At 40.1% G+C, this 17536-nt stretch overlaps 1 pseudogene across 1 annotated transcript in view; it reads left to right on the forward strand.

The window, feature by feature from the left end:
- The first annotated feature begins 1770 nt into the window (after positions 1-1770).
- LOC308352457 (5'-AMP-activated protein kinase subunit gamma-1-like) overlaps positions 1771-17536 on the forward strand; it is a 46340-nt pseudogene continuing 30574 nt past the window's right edge. The window contains exons 1-3 of the transcript in view: positions 1771-1946; positions 3288-3396; positions 4375-4462. The product of the transcript in view is annotated as a 5'-AMP-activated protein kinase subunit gamma-1-like (transcript). The remainder of the gene's footprint in view (positions 1947-3287; positions 3397-4374; positions 4463-17536) is intronic.

A 17536-nucleotide genomic window follows, 5' to 3' on the forward strand; every position in this document is an offset into this window, starting at 1 on the left:
AAAGATGGTGATATTTCTAGGATTCCCACTAATTTAAGATCAAACAATATAGTTGCCCTACAAGGCCCTACATGATCCAGACCTACCTTGCCAGATGCTTCCTTACTCTCTTCAGCACCGGCCTCTCCATACTCCACCGAGTGGGCCATGACCTCTCCTGCCACAGTTTCCGTATACTGTTCCCTTCCTCCCTGCCTCTCAACCTAAATAATCCAACTCATACCTCAGACTTCATCTGGGTTTTTGTTTGTTTTTTTTTTTAAGATTTTATTTATTTATTTGACAGAGAGAGATCACAAGTAGGCAGAGAGGCAGAGAGGAGGGGAGCCTGCTCCCTGCTGAGCAGAGAGCCCGATGTAGGGCTCCATCCCAGGATCCTGAGATTGTGACCTGAGCTGAAGACAGAGGCTTAACCTACTGAGCCACTCAGGTACCCCTTCATCTGGATTTTTATTCCTTCAGAGTAACTTCCCTTTCTCCTCCAGACTATGTCAATCACACAATATAGTATTCCTCTCCTTCCTAGCACTAACCAAGGGTGAAATATTCTGTTAGTATGATTATTTTATTTAGTTCTTTTAAAGATTTTACTTATTTATTAGAGAGAGAGCACACACACAGAGGGAGAAGGAGACTCCCTGCTGAGCAGGGAGCCCAACACGGGGCTCAATCCCAGCACCCTAAGTTCATGACCTGAGCTGAAGGCCATTGCTTAACTGCCTGAGCCACCCAGGTGCCCTGGTATGACTATTTTGTTAATACCTATGACATCCTCCAAAATATAAGTTCTATGAGGGCAGAGATGAAGCTGGTTTTTTGTTGTATTTTTTTGTTCACCATACAATCCCCAGCTCTTAGACAATGCCTGGCACATGTTTAGGCAATAAATAAATACTTAATTGAACAAATAAATGGGTGAATTGGAAATAAAAACTTTAAAAATGTTTCAATGCCCCCAATTCTTGAGAACCTCTCCTTTCAAGTCTGAGCGACACGAAACTGTGCACTGGCTCAGACATAGATGGAAGGAGAGCTTTGAAAGTAGTGGAGTTTTGTGGTTATCCCTAAACCGGTGTTTCCCGTGTAAGTATCATTTTCCTTTTGATGTACATTACCAGCAGTTCTCTCATGTATCCAGTTCCCAGCAAGAAACTTTTAGACTTTGTTCTTTCTGTGTGGGTGATGTTTTACATTGTATTACTCAGTAGAGTTATAATGAGGGTATATTCATGATAAAAAGATAGAGTCCTCCATCCCTAAGTTACACATGTATATGTCTGCATTTTGTTTTTTGTTTTTTATTTTTTACCTGCCAACTATTCTCTGATATCCTGACCAGGCCTCCCAAGATGGTGCCTTTCCAGAATGACCTAGTGTACGGGGTCTCTAGACTCAGCCCCACCACTCAGTAAAGCTTCACACAACCTTTTGATTGCTTTCCAATAGACATACCAAGGGCAAGAACGGAGACCAGTTGCAAAGTTTCATTCTCTCTCCATCCCTTATCAATTGCCAAGCCAGGTATTCCTGAAATTTTTCCTGTCCTCTGCCTGGAGGTGGGATTCTTCAACTGCCCAGACAGTCATGCTCATCGGGGCTCACATAGGACACTTGACCACATTGCTGAGTCCCAAAGGTTTTGCTCAAGACCTCCCTCTAAGCCCCGGCTGTCACCGTGGGATACTCACTCCAGAGGAGGGGAAGATTTTTTCATCTCTCTTTTTGTTTAACCCAAGGCAGGACTAAAGGCTGTGGTGACAGCCAAACACCATGTTCTTAGGCCTCACTTGGAACACAGATGGGCAAGTGTCTGCCTATTCTTTCATAGAAATACAGAAAGAAAATGAGATTTTAGGAAGAAGAGGAGCTCTTACTGGGCTGTTTAATGGTGTTACACGTTCTCTCCTTGCAAACAGACCAGTTGTTTCAGAAAAGAGGCCTTTCAGGTATCCTGCTTGAGATGTTCCCAGTCTATTTACTACTTGCACACCCCCAGAGAAGGAAACATCCTTATACCTTAGTGTCTGGGTCTCAGGCACACGAGGGGCATTTCTCCAAAGGTCTCCCGTGAAATAGAGTCAACTAATGACTTTCAGTGACACTTTTCAATGTGGTGCTCATTTTAATTAGACCCCCTCAGCGGGCCATTATGGTCTGGTTCTCTGAAGGCCCCTCCCTCCTTGGAGCCAGAAGTGCACACCCTGAGGAGGAAGACTTGGAGCCAGAAGTGCACACCCTGAGGAGGAAGACTGTGTCTGCTCTGTCCTTTCCCCAGCCGCTCCCACCACTACCAGGCCTTTGCTCACTTGAATCTCCCTACACAACTTGCCTACCTTTCATGCATGACCCTTTTCCTTGTTTTTAAACAAGTTTTAAAATTTTTGTCAGGATCTGATTGGCTTTCTTCAACAATTCATGAAATGGGCAGCATCCCATTTAATAAATGGAAGGGTGCTCCCAACACTGGGCCTTTTTCATACCTCTTCCTGGCATTGAGCTTGACAAGAAAATGACGAAAAGGGAGAACCACCCACGTATGTTTTAGAGATGAAGTGGGAAGCCTTACATCACCAGCCTTATAAAAATCTCAGGCTTTGCCTCTTCCTGTTTTAAGGGGATATTCTGCTTGTGGAAATCTGACCAGGCTGCATTCTGCACCATCCCAGCCATGGAGAAAGCTCCCTATTCAATATGCATCCAAAGACACGAGTGTATTATTCCTTCCAAAGTCAGCTGCAATTGAAGCTCACTAAATTGACTCCACATCTTCCTATCTTGAGTAGTGACAGAGGAATACCAAGTATTTTTTACTAAAATGCTCATTTTTAACCAACCCCTTCTTTGAAGATTTTTCTATCACTGATGCAGAGGACGTGCTCTTTCCTTCACAGAAGACAGCAGAGCACCAGCAAGTTGGGGTTTGAGTCCAGGGGCTACTGTCAGTGCCTCAGACACTTACCTAGCAACTGTGTCCTTTGGCCAGCAATGTCCCGCAGAATTGAGGGCAGAATTTATTATAAATGTAAGGAGACTAATGTCAGAGGGAAATTCTGGGCATGTGTGTGCATGTGTGGGGAGTAAGGCTGATGCAAGCACATGCCTGTCCTCACCCCCTGATGCACCATATTAATCATGGCCAAGAAAGTAATAATTGATATCTCACATAATAGAAAAAAATGTATTTTAGCAAACAACAGCTTACACCATCTGAGCATTTCCTGAGCATTCTACACTGAGCCAGCTGACAAGTTTCTTTTGATTCATCTGTTCACTCTCCTCATCTTCAGGGGACCCCACCATCTCCCCATGCTGCTCTTCCTCTTGCAGAACCGTCCTGCCCTGGGTTGTGTGGAGATCGATGCAATGGTGGATGATAGAAAAGTAACACAAGGAAAGGCAAGCAAGGGGAAAATGTGGCATTGGGCAATCGGACCCTTAGGTTGTTTTTACTTGATTCACGTGGGAGAAGCACGTCTTCAGCAAACACTAGATTCCTCAAGGTTACTTTTGTCCCATCTCACAGGGATTATCATTTCCTAGATGATGCTGACGCAGCAGGTGCCATGCTGAGAGCTGTGCATGTGTCAGTTCATTTCATTGTCACAGCGCTCCTCTGTGGCCCTGCTGTTATGATCCTTTTTACAGCTGCAAACACTGAGGTTCAGAGAGGTTGAGTAACTCATCCAAGGTCAAATAGACGACGGGAAGATGCAGGGTATCAACTTGACTGTGCAGCCTGGAACCTGTGCACTAAATTAGTGCTTCTCTGCACTTTTTTTTTTTTTTAGTCTTAGAATTCCAAACTATTTCGTAGGTTTCAATAAGCAATCACAAAGAAGTAGCCAAAAATGTAAAACCTATATAGAGAAAGCTCTGAAAATGGGTGAATTTGCCATAATTATAGAGGTAAAACCTAACACTCTGAAATATGAACCTTTTCTCCTGGCCTTACATGAATTTCCTTTTACCCATGGAATCACAAAATGGGACCTCCAGAGCTCAGTGTCACCCCTTGTCTCTCCATGCAGCCGAGATCTAATCATTCTGCAATACAAATATTACTCTGCTGTAAATTAGCCTCAGAGGTGGAGCTGGCCTTAGAGCTGAAGTGCATTTTTAAAATCACAGCTGCTAAGTAGTACTGAGTTTTTGCCAGAATACAATTTGACCAGCCCTGTCCCCCCAGATTTATTCTGAAGTTTACAAATATTCCATATTATCCCCTTGTAAGAACAGGGACATCAAAGGAGGCATTCCTCCCATAGCTGATTTTGCTACCACTTGGTCCATTAAATTCCCCTGGCACTTGTTGAGCTTAAACAAACAACTCCAAATGGGAGAAAATAGCATTCTGGTTGCTATTTGTTTGATCAGGCTGTGAAAAACTCCATCACTCAGTCAAGCCTGCATGCTGAAGGGGCTCGATTGACGGACCACAGATTTGCGGTGCGAGCCTGCATCGGTGAGTGGAGCCGACTCACAAAATGACTATTGATCGTGACGATGGTAAGTTTTTATCTGGTAGCAGCCTGGAGAAACAATACCAAAAAAAAAAAAAAAAGATCTGCTTGTAAGTGATGCCCAGGTAGGGTTTGGACTGAGAGACAGACGTTTGAAGACCTGTTCTTTAGAACACTCCTTGACTTTCTCTTATTTTGAGAGCTACTCTGGCTGCAGAAAAGGTTTACACCCACGCATCTATGGAAATACAGACTTAAAGAAGGGGGGACTGAGAAGCCTCATTTAGAAAGTTAGCTTTTGAATATTTTATTGCTGTCCATCTCCTGTGCCCCAGACTGGCTTCTTGAGAAAACCTGATTTTATTTCAGCCTCCTCCTCTGTTAAAATTCTGCTCTTTGAACCCAACTCTGGGTTGAAACCTTGTTGGCAAAATAAATAAGCTGGTGTCTGCAGCTAGATGGACCCTTCAAGCCTTCCCAAGGTGAGAAAATGTTATTTTTCCTTTTATGTGTTGTGGTTCATTGGATGGTATTTGTCATCTTGTCACGTAATAGGAACCACATTCACAGTGTTGAAATACACCCTGAAGCAGCAAGCGCCTTGGATATGGGAGCGGCCTTAGGGTTGAGGTCCTCATCAGCCCCTGCATGCACTCACAGGCTGATGTGTTCTCGGCAAGAAGAGCCTCCTTAAAGTGTACCATTTCATTCACGTTTTGTCACAAGGGTCGGGTCACACAGGAACGATCTTCCCATTGGAGAGGGAAAGGGATAATTGGATTGCCTTTAGATGCCTTCTACCATATTTTGCATTGACAATTGAAAAGGCATGAAAAATCAGATGATTTTATTTTATCCTCTACCACACACACACACACACACACACACGCACGCACACACACACACCCCATTCTGATGGGGAAAACAAATAGGTGTTTTATTTATTATGAGGCTAGCTATAGTGCAATCATGGTGCTCGTATATAGCCAAGGATTTCTCAAAGGTGCAAACTGAGAGCCCTGCGGAGGGAAATAGTTTTAGGCTTCCCTCTTGGGGAAACTACCCCTTTGCTGTTAGCTCTGTAGAGTCTCCAGGAAGCTGCCTGTAGGGGAGCCTTATACTCAGTCCATGAGCTTAACCCTATTGCTCCTGCTCTCTTGGGTTGCACAGTGTCCTTTAAGATTTTTTTTTAACTTCAAGCACAGTGAAGTGCTTCAAACACAAGGATACTTAATCCTTTGTCCACTATTATATCTTCTTCTCTCCCCCTCCCTCCCTCCCTCCCTCTCTCTTTCACTGTCCCCTGTGGGGAAAGTACATGGGATGATTTTCCCGTTGACTTCTTCCAGTCAGGATTATCATGGCTTCAAATCTCCAGGAGAGATTGACAAATAGATTTCTTGAAGCAGTTTGTAAAAAAAACTTTTTCACAAATGATCTTGGGATCTGTCTGAAGAAAACAGACCCAAGAACACAGAATGAGAAAGTGTACGAATACTTAGAGGCTAACGATCTCACCAGTGGGTTCTTGTGATATTTCTGGTGTTTCAGATAGGAGAACCCAAGTTAAAGAGGAAAAAGAGACCCCCTAAAGCTCTTCAAAGATTTAGGGAGCCATTTCAGCTGTTGCCTAGTATGTTCGGGGAGAATGTCCTGTTGAAAAAAGTAAGAGTTTTCAAACATACAAAAGATATGAACGACCTCATTGCCATGATCAAAGTGTTTCCCTAATGGACTTCTGGCTTTCCTGTCCGATCCTTTCTCTAAATGGCTCTCGATTGGGTTAAAGCCAACTAAAGTGGACAACTAAAAATACTGAAGTATTTTTTATAATACTCTCTATTTTATTTACTTAGTTGCTTTGTATTTATTTAGGCAGCAATTTTTTGTATAGGACACATGAGGAGATAGCCTTGCTCAAAGCGATGTGTTTTGAGTACTCAATTGAACTGGTCTTATGGCTTCACTTGAGTACTGGAGTACACTTACCTGCCTTAAGGATTTCCGTGCTAAAATTGTTTTAGCTAAGGTCTAGAAGTAGAACTTTGAGGCTTCTGGTCCCATTTATCTATACATTAAAATAGATGTAAATTATTTTCTAAGAAGAGGCTTCAAGAAGCTCATAAAGATAGAATAGTTTTAAAGTGCCCTTTTTCTGTGGTCCTATGTTTTTTGCTAGATGCCAGTAATTTCATAAGTGTCAACCATACTCGTGGTTAGAACTTCTAAAGGTATAATTCTAAATTTAGTTGTGAGCAGAGAGCAATCATACTCCATATAATTGCCAAAGAGCACAATCTCTGTACTTGAATTGCCTTTGGGATAAAGATGTTAGCCCATGTCAGTAGGCTCTTAGCACTGGTCATGTACTACCCTTACAGATATTGTTGAGGACATTGGTCATTATGGTGCACAGTACCATGTATGTGGGACCTTCAGGATAATTTCTTCCTCGTCCTTAGTGTCTGGAGGAACTGAGCGTCTTCTAACATTTGTTCATTTTTGTTTTATGGGTAATGTGGCTGGTGTGTTGCCATTTGTTGCTTACAGGGGTGGTCCAGATAGGAGCATACTAATACCAAGATGAGCATGGGCCTTTGGGGTAGTCATTTTATATAGCTTTACCCTGAGATCTGTTTAAGGTCTTTGTCCTTCTTTTTCCTTTTTCTGCCTCTATTTGATTTTCTCTTGCTGCAGTTTAGTAATTTGGCAAATCATTTTTGTGGAAAAGAAGATGAATCAATATTGCCACTTAAGGGAAGGAGGATATTGCCCCCAAAGACGCAGAAGAAGAGCTTGACATATCACACAATAAGCTGGTAAAAATGAGAGATGATTCCTGTTCAATCCCTCAAAAGAATTCAAAAAGAAAAAAAGATCTCTGAAAAAAAGCAGGCATCCTCAGGAAAAATCAAGCTGTGGTAAAGTCAGAGCTACAAATATAGCTAAAATAAGAAAATAGTGCAAGTAGAAAAAAATCACAATAGTGATGGAAAAGTGTAAATTTTTTTTTAGCTTTTGCTTAAATTCCAGTTAGTTAACATACAGTGTAATTAGTTTCAGGTGTACAATATAGTGATTCAGTAACTCCATACAATACCTGATGCTCATCACAAAAGTACACTTCTTCATCCCCATCACCTCTTTCATGCATCCCCCGACCCTCACCTCCCCTCTGGTAACCATCACTTTGTTCTCCATAGCTAAGAGTCTATTTCTCAGTTTACCTCTCTTTTTCTTCTCCTATGATCATTTGTTTCTTAAATTCCACATATAAATGAGACCATATGATATTTATCTTTCTCTGACTTATTTCACTTAGCATAATACTCTGTAACACCACCCACATTGTTGCAAATGGCAAGATCTCATTTTTTTTTTTTTTTATGGCTGAACACATACACACACACACACACGCATACCACATCTTCTTTATCCATTCATCAGTCAAAGGACTTTTGGGCTCTTTTCATAATTTGGCTATTGTTGATAATGCTGCTATAAACATCAGGGTGCTGTATCCCTTCAAATTAGTATGGAAAATGTAAAATTGCTTTGATGTTGTTTATAGATAGCATAAAAAATTTGCAAATCTGAATTCATACTGTGGAGGACACACCACAGTGTACCTGGGAGTTATTCTCCAGAAGCAGAGTAAAAAATGCAAAGAAGTAAGAGAGATGAGAAAAAATGTGGAAGACAGAGATTTCAGGTCAGACACATAATAATTTTCCAAATGCAAAAACCAGAGTGATACATGTGAAATGATAGTCAAAATGTACTGGAAGACATTTTCTTGAGCTGAAATAAAATCACAACTCAAAGGGACTTATCAAAATCTAGGCAAAATTATAAAAAGGACCTACATCTAAATAAACACTAATAATTTTTAAAACCTAAGTTCAAGAAGGATGTATAATTTTCAGAAAGAAGCAACAATAAGAACACTCAAATTTCTCTTTTTTAACATGATTGAAAGGAAGAAAAAAATTAATATCTATAGAATTTTAAGCTATAAAAGGTTGGAAAGCAAGAATTTTATATAAACTCTGATGTCATGGCTGTACAGACAGTCAGTCAAGGGTTAAAGGACATAACACTATGTGTCCTTCCCAAGAAGGATACCTGAAGATGAATCCAGCTGACCTAAATAAATGACTAAGCAAACAAACAATACAAGAATGCAGCATTAAGTGTAAAAGACTGGCAGGATTCGTTGAAACCAATGTAAAATTTAGAAAATTAAACTATTGTAATCACAGAGTTCAGTGAGAAACCTAGAACTATTAGTGAAACAGGAGATTCAAGTGATTGAAAATGTTGTATAGGGGCACCTGGGTGGCTTAGTCAATTAAGTGTCTGCCTTCTGCTCAGGTCATGGTCCCAGGGTCCTGGGATGGAGCCCTGCATCAGGCTCCCTGCTCAGCGGGGAGTCTGCTTCTCTCTCCCCCTCTCCCACTGCGTGTGCTCTCTCTCTCTCTCTAGCCCTTACTCTCTCTCAAATCAATAAATAAAATCTTTTGAAAAATGATGTATAAAGGTAAGCTGGCTTTATAACCTTAAATGAAGTAAAAATTTGGAATTGGAGTTCTGACAGGCCACAGAAAAGTAAGAGACCACTAAGGTCTTAAACATATGTTATGTGAGGTTGTTGAATCAAAATGTATTTTTTATGACCTCAAGAATGAGAGAAACAGAAGTTTCAGGATTAATTTAATATAGGTCACTATAGAATTCAAAATTTCTGCCTTCCCAGTAACTGCAAAAAAATACCAATAGATGAATAAGTGTCTACCTAGCAGAAGATAGAAAACAAAGACAATAGTATCATCAGGAAGCTTAAAATGAGAAAAATAAACATGCCCATTTTGACAATACATGCCAGTAAGCTACCACCTCCCCATATCCCTCGACCCTCAGCCTGATGGAAAGATCATTTTATTGAAGAAACAGAATAGCAATGTGATCCTTGCAGACAACTTGATATAGAAAGTGGTTTTTTGTTTGTTTTGTTTTATTTTTAGGTACATAAATCCATACTTTTGAACATAAATACTGTGGTAGATTGAAGATGGCCTCAAAGTCTTTGTCACTCTTGTCCCACCAAGAGGTGGAGTTGACTTCCCTGACCCTTGTCTTGGACACACCTTGTGACTTGTTTTGACCAATGAAGAGCAGTGGAAGTTTTGTTCTGGGCCTAGGACAGCCCGAGTTTGTGCTCTCTTGGAATCTTAAAGCCACCATGCTGTAAGGAAGCCCAAGTTACCTTGCTTTAGACAGAGGCCACAGGAAGTTTTACCCGAATATATTTTACCACAATAAAAAAGTACATCAAAAGCACAAATACATGTTCCCTTCATGTCATTTTACCCTACCCTTATCACAATTACTTTTAGTATTAATAAGGAATTTTCCCACTTACAGTTTGCTCAATTTTTTTAATTTGAAAAATCCAGATATTTTGGAGGGTTGCCAAATGAAAATCATTATCTAGTGATAATCTATCTAGTGATAACACCCTCAGACTTCAGACCGATGACATTTCTGTGAACACTGCTGGCCAGATGCGCACTGTGGGGGTAGTAGCAAATTCCACACAAGCAATATTTTCTACCAAGGAAATACTCTTCTTTTCTAAAGTTCCAGTTAATAAGCAAAGCAACCTGATTGTTACCATAGTCTCAATTTATTATGTTAGCTATCCCCTCCTAACCCAAATTGTATAGTTAGCATCTAGAGGTGTAGTTTCTGTTCCTGAAGTAAACAGATTTCCAGGGGACCATGTGTGGGAATCTTACTGCATCTTTCTCGTGGCTCAACCTTATTCCATCGTCTTGTCTGCTGGAAATCTCCTGGGTGAACCCTGCTTCCATCTCATACCCACCTTTTCCCTCCTGCCTTTCACTATGTCCTGAACTGCTTGAAGCTATCCTCTACTCCTGCTCTCACCTTGGTATTTCTTAACTCCGTATCCTTTTAGAGCTGTATTCTCCCCCTACAATTTTGTTTGTGCTTCTCCCTTACACACACACACCTCTGGCAAACCTCCACATATCATTGAAACTCTCTTCAACTATCACAGCCTCCTGATAATTTTTTTGGATCCTCTCCACTCCACCTTCGCTAGACATGCAAATCCATGCACACTTCAAGAGGATTTGGATGACTTTCCTCTGGGCTCCTCAGGGTTTTTCTCTCTTATCATACTTATTACATGGCATTACATTTATCTCTTTCTGTGTTCATTCAACACCCCCCCCCCCCCCGCCCATCACCATCCCTTCTCACTCACCTCTAAGTTCTTGGAGGACGGGAGCTCTGCCTTGTGACTTCTGGATCTCCCAGCACCGAGCAGTAACATCAGTGGCTGGTGACTGATTGACCAAATAAAGAAGATGGATTCCTAATGAGTGAGTGAGTGAGTGAGTGAGTAGCATGGACCCCACAATGTTAGTGTGTGCAAATAGGAATGCAGAAAATGGCATGGCCCCTGCCTTTAGTTCATCAATAACCAACTTGTCAGTTATTCAGTAGAGTAGAAAGCCTTTACATTTCTTGTTGTTCCCTCTACCAATAATTACATAAAAAACCTTGAAATGGTCAGCCACAGTTGTAGGATTTATATCTATTGATATGACATTCCTGTTTTACTTCAGAATCTACTTAACTACAAAATGAGTCAGTTTCAGGAAACACTTTCCAGCTGAATGTTGTTCTATAACAAAGTTCATCAGAGACAGAAAGAGTTAACTCTGTACTTTTCTTAATAAAATTGAAGAGGCAGGGCATCATTTTTTTGAAGTATGGCATGCTCTGTGACACCATGTAATTTGGGGGGTATCTATACTTTGCTTGGAAAAGAAAAAACAATACCTAGTTTCTTTTTAAGACTATTTTTGCTGCCAGGAAAAAAAATCATTTGCTCTGTCACAATTATGGCCATAAATCTTAGAGTGAGGACATTTAATGATGGCTACAAAGCTTCCTTTATTTTACCTTACATAGACAGACTTCAGACTTACTAAACATGTCAGGAAAAGCAGACTGGGTCCACTTTAGTTCTTCAAATGTATGTTTGAGAAATGTGCCATTAAAAAGAAATACTTCTCTGGCCCTGATTTTGCCTGGCCTAGGGTAAGACTTCTGTGTTCTCTATGTAATCAATTAATTACAGTAAATGATTTAATGATAAGTAAAAGATTTAGACTTTCACTTCTTAGTTTACTGAAATCATTGAAATAAGCTGGTTTAATCCACTTTCAGGTTTCTTTATGACTTGAGGTTCCATGAGCTTTAAAAATTTTTAATTCATTTTGATGGAGCACCTGGATGATTCAGTCAGTTCAGCAACAGACTCTTGGTTTTGACTCAGGTCATGGTCTCAGGGTCATGAGATCAAAGCTGGTGTGTTCTCCTCCACCCTCAGTGGGCATCTGCTTGGGATTTTCTGTTTCCATCTTCCTCTGCTCCTTTCCCTGCTCATGATCTCCCTGTCCCTCTCTTTCTCTCGCAAAATAAATAAATTCTAGAAAAATAAAATTTTTAATTCATTTTGAATAGGAAATAAATGCTTGGAATATTAAATTCAAAAGGCCCCAAAGAGAATGGTGCAAGATCTCCCCCACCCCACCTCGGGCTCCCTGCCTTCCCTAACACCTTCCTTGATCCAACCGTGTGTACCACCTGCTTCTGTATCCTTCAGAAGTATTATATGTAAACCAAATATAAACATGCAGGTTTTGTTTTTTTTTAATTGAATATCTCTGAGATCACTCTGTATCAACATACATGGAGTTTGTTTTAAAAGCTGCATAGTATTCCTTCGGATGGGTAAAACAATTTATAATCAGTAGCAAAGTGATAAATATTACAAATGACATTTCAATGAATATCATTGGAACACGTATCTTTGCACACATGTGAAATTGTATATATAGCTTAGATACATAAAGAGGAATTGCTAGGTCAAAGGTTATATCACTTTTCTTTTCTTTCTTTTTTTTATTTTTTTAAATAGTAAGGAAGATTTTATTAAGGACTATTGTGATAGGTATCTAGACTCTCAGAATAGGAGACAGAGATTAGGCTCAACTCTTTTTTTTTTTTTCCTTTTTTTTTTTTATGATGGACATTGGAGAGGGTATGTGCTATGGTGAGCGCTGTGAATTGTGTAAGACTGATGATTCACAGACCTGTACCCCTGAAACAATATATTTATATGTTAATATATCCAGTTTTTTCTTAATGCATACTATAAAACACTGTCCATAGATTTATACCAGTTTATCCTACCACCAAAACAAGCGTGCTGGAACTGTCCTATTTCTTATCAAAGAGTGTATCACTAAAATCGATCTTGACCAAACTTACAGGTTAAAATATGCTCCCAGATATTATAAAATATGGGGGAATCCTTATGTTTTTCTAAGACAGCCATTTGGAAAGCATTTTTAAATGTGAGAATCTTCTTATTTAGAATATTTGAACTCAGTTTGATGCCTGAGATAATCTGAAACGGCTTAATACCCAGGGAAAAAAGAAATTTTCAAATTGTATGGGTGGCGAATTCATTCATGAGGGATCTGAAGCATAAGCCAAAAGGAGGAAAGGGGAACTTGAAACTTTTCTCCCTTTCCTTTTTTTCCAGCCAAACCCTCTCTCTCCTGAGTTATCTTTGCTTAATCCTCCTCCACCTTTTCCACATTTAGTAAAGGGACATGCAGTTTGCATTGTCTTTATTCCTGAGTGTGGTTACTCAAAGTATAGTGACTGGATAAAACTGCCTGTCTGGACATTCAGCAAAGAGATAGGACATTTATGCTTGTCTTTTAACCAGGTTACCCGATCATCCTCTGTGCTAATTCTCCTTTGGGGTTGAGTTTTTATTTTTCCTTTCTTTGTCTTCTTAGGAAAGAGACCTATTCTTTGAATCTGTAGAGCTGACTTAAATGCTCACTTTTCTGAAGCAGAGCACAAATTAATGTAATCTTTATTATATGCTAGTCACCGTCATTGTGGTTAAGTACCACGTAGCGCAGATGCAGCATTTTTTAACGACACACGCAAACACACACACAAACACACAGGCACCATGATTTCTCTTTGATGAATATGGCAAGCTGTTCATTTTTTCACAGCTGTAAAAAAGACCATCAATTGTAGTGAGTAAAATGAAAGTACCCATTTCCTCTTCTTGACTGAAAAGAGAGAGCAAAATCAAGTTAAAGCAAAAACTTGACTAGGATTCTTATTCCTGGCCATATATTTCTACTTGAGCAATATTTTAAAAATTGTATTTGGCCATTCTAAAAATTAAAAGACAAAATTGGACACAATGGGGGGCCTCACTGGGATAGTATTGCAAATCAGTATTTAACTGGGCCATAGCAGAGTCTAACTGAAGATTTACATAAAAACCAAAACATAAAATTAAAAAGTAAAAAGTTTCAGTAGGTTTTCAGTCCAAGTATCCCTTGATAGAAGCAAGGTCAGTAGCAAAATCTTTATCACACTTGCTAAAGAAGTCAGTTCCTTACACATAACCTAAGTGGTCAGTGTGAGTGCTGGTAGTTTCAGTTTTGCTTTTGTTTAAAAATACATGTGTGCTAGGTGGTAAATGAATGCTGATGAAGTATACCATTCCACTTAGCTCTGTGAGGAATATTAATGTTCTGTACATAAGAAAATGGGCAAGGACTTCTGGGGGAACTGTTAGGTCAAAGGCAAAAGCAAAAGGAAGATTCAGTTACAAAACACGCAGAACTTCTAATACGACATAGCAAGAAAACAGTACAAAGCATCCAAAGCACTAACCAAAAATGTGTTGGCAAGATTTCTGTAAGGAAAGTAGGGATGCTGGAAAAATGGAGGAAACTAAACTGCCAAGGAGGACAATGGGCAAAGGGACATGTTGATGATGTGGGTTGACATGTTAGGGCCCATAAATAGAGGGTGTTCTAAGAAGAAAAGGACATTTTAAAAATAATACTAACATCTCATCCAGAAGAGCCTATACTTTGAAACTCTTTTTAGCTAGGGAATGACCTCTCCATTCTATAGCAGTGGTTCTTACAATGTGGTCCCAGACCAGCATCATTGGCATCACTTCTAGAAGCTTGTTAAAAATTGCAAATGGTCCCACCCCAGATCCATGAATCTGGGTTGAGGCCCAGAAATGTGCATTTAACAATGATTCTGATGCAATTTTGTCTGGCCCCTACTCTTCTATAGATGAAGCCATTGTCTCGGAGCTTCAGAAAAATCTGTCAGGGGGTGCCTGGATGGCTCAGTCAGTTAAGCATCTGTCTTTGGCTCAGGTCATGATCCCAGGGTCCTGCTGTTTGAAAAGGATATTAACTATTTCTTTTTTCTCTCCATTATATCAGTTTGAGGCAAAGATCATAATGAACACGAATCCCATGTGGAAATCGTGGAAGATGAGTGTTTCTAGATGGCAAAGTGTTTTGGAAGTTTAAGTTAGCCTGCTCATATGCCATAGAGACCACTGTGATTTTTCTATTGTTGAGCAGTGTGATTATCATAATAATAGTCGATATTGATTGGGCATTTAGGGAGGCATTGTGTTGAGAAAAATCTTATTTAACTTCTATGTCTGTGAGGTAGATACTATTATCATTTTCATTTTATAGCTGTAACAAAGAGGTTAATTAACTATCCAAGATCATCCAGTTAATAAATAAGTGGTAGAGAGGACATAGCTGGTCCTGATGCCAGATTATATGCACGTTTCTACTTCTCTGTGCCTTTTCCTTGGCCCCAGACAGTCCTTCAGGACTTTTCTTCTATTCTTGATAGCTTCCACCACCCATTGCTCTGGGGTTTTATTCACAACCAACATCCACAAAGAAGTAAGACACCATCTAAGTAACTTTTCTCCCCACGCATCCCTCTTCCTACAGAAAAAATACGCAGTACACATAGTTTCAAGGGTCTCATTGTCCTCACAGTGGGAAACCCAGATATTTTAACCTAACATGGGAAGGGTAACATCCTTCAAAATCTGTATGTGTGAAACTAAGGTCTTCAGATTATGTTTTATCACCCCTGACTTCCTTATCATGCAGAAAGCTGAGTCTCAGGGAGCTTCTCTGGCCTCTGTAGATTTTGAGAAGAGGCAGAGGGGAGTGGGAAAATAGGATCAGACATGTAAATGGGCTTTTCTCAGTGGGGATTTTTCCTAGTACCTTCCTCATCACCTTGATGTTTAACATCACCACCATTGCCTTCCTTCCTCAACCCCCTCATCCAGTTGGATCCCAATTTCTATCTGTTGCATTTTCTAAATAACCCCGCACTTGGTCACCTCTTTCTGCTTCCGCTGATGTCTTGAATATCACCTGATGAAGTTTTTTAGATTATAAACAGAAGGCAATAGAAAGATACAGAAAACATTTAAGGCAAGGATGTGGCATAATCACATATGTATTATATTATAGAGTCGTCATTCAGACAGTTGTACAGAGGCTAGACTGGCAGACCAGCAGTCAGAAGAGAAATGAGTTAGGCATGAATGAAATAAAAAGCACGAGAGCTCTGAACATGGTGCCAATGATGGAAACTTACGTATTGGTTTCTGTTTCTGTTTCTGCCAGTCCTCTAGGGCTAAAAAAAAGGTTTCTTTGTACCAAATAACAAATTCATTTAACATTCATTCAATAAATACTTACTACATGAGAGACATGAGCTATGGCAATACAATAGTAAAGAAAACAAAATGCAAACATGCTTTGTGTGGCTAGCCACCATTATACCTTTACATGAATGAATGCTCTGAGAAAATACCTTAGTAAGGGAATGAAGACAAAGGTATTCACACATAGGTCATTGATTTGAAGATAAAGACACCACACCAAGAGAGAAGTAATGAAGACAAACTTCCCCTCCTTCCTCATTTTAAGTAGGTCTTCCCCCGGACAGAAAGAATATAACTCGCCTTTGGATACCAGTAGGTAGAAACATGTGTTCAAATTTTTTTGGTGAGCTGGCATCCAGCAGAGTGTGAGCTCCAGAATGACTAAAACATAGACCAGTTAAATCTGAATTTGAGAAAGAGAAAAGGCCCTTAACTCTACAGAAATGTAGATGGAAGTTCAGGTAAAAGCCTTGGCACCTCCAGGAAGGTCATGAGGTCATCACCCTTGGGCATGGACAGGTATTCAAAGCAGAGCGAAGGATTACAGTGGATGAAGGACTGTAGACAAAAACAAAAAAACAAACCCTGGTGAGGGTGTGGTGAACAGAGCACTAGGTTTGGAGGCAGTGAACCTGAATTTGATTCCCTGCTTTGCCCTGCATAAGCTGCATGGTTTTGAGCACATGAGGCAATTCCTCTGAACCTGTTTTTTCATTTTTAAAATGGACACAGACCTATTTTAATTACACCACCAGTATAAAAAGGAAAGATTAGGATGAGATACTAATAAAAAAAAACTATACAGGGGCACCTGGGTGGCTCAGTGGGTTAAAGCCTCTGCCTTCAGCTCGGGTCATGATCCCAGGGTCCTGGGATTGAGCCCCGGATCTGGCTCTCTGCTCAGCGGGGGGCCTGCTTCCTCCTCTCTCTGTCTGCCTCTCTGCCTACTGGTGATCTCTGTCTGTCAAATAAATAAATAAAATCTTTAAAAAAAAAAAAAAAAACAAGGGGCACCTGGGTGGCTCAGTGGGTTAAAGCCTCTGCCTTCGGCTCAGGTCATGATCCCAGGGTCCTGGGATCGAGCCCCGCATCCGGCTCTCTGCTCAGCAGGGAGCCTGCTTCCTCCTCTCTCTCTGCCTCCTTCCTCCTCTCTCTACCTGCTTCTCTGCCTACTTGTGATCTCTGTCTGTCAAATGAATAAATAAAATCTTTAAAAAAAAAAAACAACTATACAACATGAAACTTTCATTGGTTTTATCTTATCTCATTATCCTGTGAAGTGAGTCACTTCATACTTTTTTTTTTTTTGAGAGGAAGCATATAGACCTGTGGATAGATAAATACACAATGTACAGAAAGGAATTATTATTACCCACTACCATGTGAGTGCCTAAAAATAGGGACTGGGTCTTAACCAGCTTTT

The sequence above is a fragment of the Martes martes genome (genome assembly GCF_963455335.1).
Source record: "Martes martes genome assembly, chromosome: 11".
In the NCBI taxonomy this organism is placed as follows: Eukaryota; Metazoa; Chordata; class Mammalia; order Carnivora; family Mustelidae; genus Martes; species Martes martes.